Genomic DNA, 5,340 nt, shown 5'->3' with positions numbered 1-5,340 from the left:
AAACTGCAGAGTGTAAAACAACTTCAGATTTCATCAAGGATTTGAGGCTGGTAGGAGAGACAGCTGAATCTTAGAAGAGCTCTCTCTGCAGTGATGGGAAAGTAGCCAGAGACCTGAGGGACACTGGGGCCCAGTCCAACTGGGGAAGGATGCTGTGCAAAGCCAAGGCCTGCTCATGGCCTTCCGCCAATTGTACTGACCTTGACATTGAAGTGCAGGCCTTAGGCAGGGCCTAGAGTACCAAATGTGACTAGAACTGAGGAGGAAACCTAGACAGCCATTCATGCCATGGGACAGGCAGCATAGCGTGGGGGTAGCAGTGAGCTGGGAATTGCTCAATGAGCTCTCACAAATCATAGGTGTCTATTGCAAGTTTTTCTGTTATAATGGGTGTTTAGCGCAGTTTATAATAAATTGATACTCTACTATATAATCCATATTGCAGTGGAACTATAGTAAGAGGTCACAGCATTAGGAAGGTCGAGAACATATTGTATTCATTCATTGTTACTAATTGTATTCATTAATTGTGGTCGTTTATCTGTTAAGAAACTGTCAAGAAGCATAAGGGAAGCAGCCTTAGTTAGGGTTCTCAGTGCTGTGAGCAGACACCATGACCAAGGCAACTCTTAGAGGCACAACATTTAATTGGGGCTGGCTTACAGGTTCTGATAATGCATGATGATAATGCAGTCCATTATCATCATGGCAGGAAGCATGGCAGCATCCAAGCAGGCACGGTGCTGGAGGAACTGAGAGTTCTGCATCATCATCGGATTGTAACCAAGAGAAACTGACTCTTTTGCATTGGGCAAGAGCTTCAAAGCCCACCCCCACAGTGACACACTTCCTCCCAGGACCACACCTAACAGTAATACTCCCTATGGGCCAAGAACATTCTAACTACCTCAGAGGAAGACTGTTGGTGGTATTATTACTGTGAATTATTATTATTATTAATTATTTTCTGATTATTATTCATTGTTTGTGAGAATATCTTTCCGTCTTGGTGGGCAAAGCATAGCAGCTGGTTACAAATGAGTCAAGTAGCAGAGAAATCAGGCTAAAGTGAACTCAGCCTATAGCCCTCAAGTCCCATTCTCCTGCACCCACGTCTGCTAGCTACGCCCACCCCTTGCATGTTGATATCAGATTTTTTTTTGTTAGATTTTCTTTTACATGATTTTAGCTTCCAATTGACACCTCTACATCAATATGACTTGCAATCTCTTCAAAATCTACTATCAGTTTTAATCATTATATCATGACTAACATTTCATAAATTTGGACTGTTGGTAAGTGTGTGATCGCTGTCCAAATCCTCAAAGTGGATGCAGACATTGCCAGGTGGTCGCGAAGTGAACACTGGTTGGTCTTGACATCATAATGATGTTGATGGACGTCGGCGCATCACTGCTTTGTCCTCGTTGCTGAGTTGAGTAGCAGTTTCAATGTTAGAACACTGTTCCTCACTGACTTTGTAACTTAAGAATGTAATAGCTACAGACATTAGGTACCATTGAGTTTAATCTACGTTATCCAAGCAATAAACAGAGCTCTCGGGTAGAGGGCTTGCCCAGTATGTGTGAGGCCCTGGGCTTGATCACTAACAACATAGACGACTTAAAAGTTCATTTATTAAAAGTGCTTGGTCATTTTCTTGTTTAATTTTTATTTCCTGAATCAGGGTCTCATGTAGCCCAGACTTGCCTCAAACTTGCTATGTAGCCAAGGCGGATCCTCCTCTCTCCACCTGCCAAGGGCTGAGATTATATTTCTTGTGGTATCTGGGATTGAACTAGGGCCTCTTACGCATGCTAAGCAAATGATCTCCCACTGAGCTTTATCCCAGCACTTTATCTTTTATAAATTTTATAAACATCAACAAGATGTTTAGTAAATCCCCATCTTAAAGCATAGGCCAGTTTCTTGGTATAACCATGTTTATGAGCTGATTTTAAGCTATGGCAATGGTGACATCATTGAGTACAAAGCTGAAAAGGGATATGCAGTAATGTGACATTGTATTTAGCTCCTATACAGGTATAGTGGCTGTAAAAATACTGAAAGATAAATATAATATAACATAAACATAATACAAAGTACTGAAATGTAGCAATATTACCAAATGGTAAGTCTTGAATGTTTATCATCTTTGCTTGTAAGAATTTATTTAGTGGTGAGTTTACAACATTTAATTGTTTAATAACCACATTTAATAGCTGTTGGTCAATATTTGTACTAGTTAGATTTTTGTCAACAAACCTAGACATGTCTGAGAGTAGTAAATTCCAACTGAGAAATTATCTCCATCAGACTGTAGGCAAGTTTGTTGAGTATTTTCTTGATGGGTGATTGATGTGGCAGGGGCCAACCCACTGTGGGTGGTTCCATTCCTAGGCTCTTGGTAATGGGTTGTGTAAGAATGCAAACTGAGCAAGCCACGGGAAAGTGTTGTATTACTGCCCTTTCCCCAACATTAAACCTCTTTTCCATATCTCAAGGCCCCTATCTCATTTCATGACCTATGCCCACACTTGCTCTACAAATATACATGCATAAAAATGGGAAGCTAGGATCTCATATGAGAGAAAATGTCTGGCATTTGTGACTTTGAATCTGAGAAACCTCATTTAATTCGACAATCACCACTTCCATTCAGTTCCCTGTGCGTTTCATTTTTCTTTATGGCTGAATAAATTGTCACTGTATGCTTGTAAAACGTTTTTCATTATCCATTCATCTGTTGAGGAACATCTAGACTGATTCCATTTTCTTGATCTTGTGAATGGAGTAACAATAAGCACATATGTGCTTGTATCTCTGTGGGAGAACATAACGCTAAGAGTCTTAAATGTGTCTGTAATTTTTGACCCTAAAATACAACTTCTAGAAATATATGCCCTAGAAGTACTCAGAGACACACCTTTGAGTTATAGTGAATGCCTATTATCCATAAGTTATGGTAAATGCCTATAGCCCACAAGTTAGTTATAGCAGATGCCTATAGTCCATGAGTTATGGTGACTGCATATAGTCCACGAGTTAGTTGTGGTGAAAGCCTATATAGTGCCAGGTACTCAGGAGGATGAGAAAGAAGACTGAGACTTTGAGATCAGACTAAGCTACAGAGTGAGTTCCAGGCCAGACAGAGTAAGACCCAAAACAAACAGACAAAAAGAAAACACAACATGCAACAGCACATATGCTAACATTGGAAGGAGACAGAAAAAGTTAGCCTGGCCTCTGTGCAAAGATGACATGCAAATTTGCCAAGTGGCCCACGGTTTTCGGAGAGATGTCTCCATGGTTAGGGATGGGTACTACTCTTTCAGAGGACTTGAGTATGCTTTCCAGCACTGGGTGGCTTACATTACATGCAACTCTAGCTGCAGGGAATCTGATACCTCTGGATTCTGCAGACACCTACACACATGTTAACTTGCCTGCACACAGATACATTTATAATTTTAAATGTGTATGTATTTCAAATTGGATGTGCATAATTTTAAAAATAAATCTTTAAAACTTATTACATACATTCAAAGATTCTGCAAAAGATATTTATATAAAGCTATAGCTGGAAAGACAGATCAGCTGTCAAGAGTGATTTCTGCTCTTCCAGAGGGTAAGAATTTGTTTCTCAGAAGACTTGTCAGAAGGTTGACAAACACCTGCAACTCCAGCTCTAGGGGATCTGAAACCCTCTGGCTTTGTCAATGCCTGCACCCAAGTGCATATACCCATATACGCACACAGACACATAACTAAAAATAAAATAAATATTATTCTTAAAAAATGATTTGCCTCGCATGATGTAGCAAATAACTAGAAGCAAGTTGAGACAGGTATGATGGTACATGCCTTTAATTTCAGTACTTGGGAGGTAGAGAAAGGCAGATCTTTGTAAGTTTAAGGCCAATCTGGCCTGTATAGACAGTTCCAGGCTACCAGAGCTACACAGTGAGGCCTAGTCTCAAAAAGGAGCAAGTTTAGTATTCTATGATACAACCGTGTAGAAGAATTTTAATCTAGCAACGTGGCTGCTCTAGCAAGGGATCACATCCAAAGACCTCCTAGGCCTATATTATCCAGCTGGAATGCAGACATGCCCTGAATTACAGTATGATCATGCTGACATACAGACATGCCCTTAGTATGTACCTTTAGTCCTTAACAGTGAAGGTAAGAAGGTAAGGTTAATTTGTGGAGGAAACAGCCATATTTGAAAGTGATGTCTAATTGAGGAGCAGACAAAGTGATGAGTCAGAAAAAGATTTGACAGAATGAGTCAGAGATATGATATGCCCAACTCACATGTAAACACCACAGAAAAGAGAGGCTACTAAGAGCAGCAGTAGGGGGGAGAGAGAGGGAGGGTATGGTGGTGGTGTGAGTAATTCAATCAGAAGCTGAGAGACACTGGATTGAATCAGTCAGCTTGGAAGATTAGATTGTACAGTGGCTAGGAGCTTCCAGGCCTAGACCTAGTGATAGTTAGAACACAGAAGGACGTGCTCTGGGCTCAGGCCAAGCTGTGTCTTAGCACAGCTTGGCTACAGCAGCTCTCTTTTCATCCCATTATCTGAGGAAATTAAGCTACATTTGCACAGTTGTATCTAAAGTTATATTTCTGGTATGGACATATTGCTATTACCTTTATAACTAGATCCTTCTATAATATCAAATATTTCTAGTATAAAATTCTTTCTAAAAATCTAGTAATATATAATTGTTATTACATATTAAACAGTGGAAAATAGAACAGAATTGTGCATGCAACGTGACCCCAACATTTTATTAAATGTACACGAGTAAAGCTGCAGCTAGTGTGCTAAAATTGGATTAATGATTACCTGTTTTTACCATGAGCGATTTCTTGTTTTCTTTAAATAATTTATTAACTTTTTAAGTATTTACTTTTTTTTTTTTGGTTTCTCAAGACAGGGTTTCTCCTTATAGCGCTGGCTGTCCAGGAACTCACTTTGTAGACCAGGCTGGCCTCGAACTCAGAAATCCGCCTGCCTCTGCCTCCCGAGTGCTGGGATTAAAGGCGTGCGCCACCACGCCCGGCTCAAGTATTTACTTTTTAAAAACCCTGTTTTATATGTGTTTGTGTTTTGCCAGCCTGTAAGTCTGTGTACCACATGCATCCCTGGTGCCAGCAGAGGCCAAAAGAGGGCTTTAGATCCCTGGAACTGGAATTTCAGATTGTTGAAAGTTGCCATGCGGGGTGTTGGGAACCAAACCTGGGTCCTCTGGAAGAGTAGCAAGTGGTTTTAACTGCTGAGCCATTTCTCCAGACCCTGATAAGTCCATCTTGAATCACCATGTCAGTCT

At 40.5% G+C, this 5,340-nt stretch overlaps 1 pseudogene; it reads left to right on the top strand.

Moving 5' to 3' along the window:
• The first annotated feature begins 3,191 nt into the window (after positions 1–3,191).
• LOC115029946 (U6 spliceosomal RNA) lies at positions 3,192–3,291 on the top strand (annotated as a pseudogene).
• The last annotated feature ends 2,049 nt before the right edge of the window (positions 3,292–5,340 follow it).

This window comes from Mus caroli, unplaced genomic scaffold (genome assembly GCF_978045245.1).
Source record: "Mus caroli unplaced genomic scaffold, Mus_caroli_1 scaffold_19, whole genome shotgun sequence".
NCBI classification, from domain to species: Eukaryota; Metazoa; Chordata; class Mammalia; order Rodentia; family Muridae; genus Mus; species Mus caroli.
This window is presented reverse-complemented; position numbering and strand designations above follow the sequence as displayed.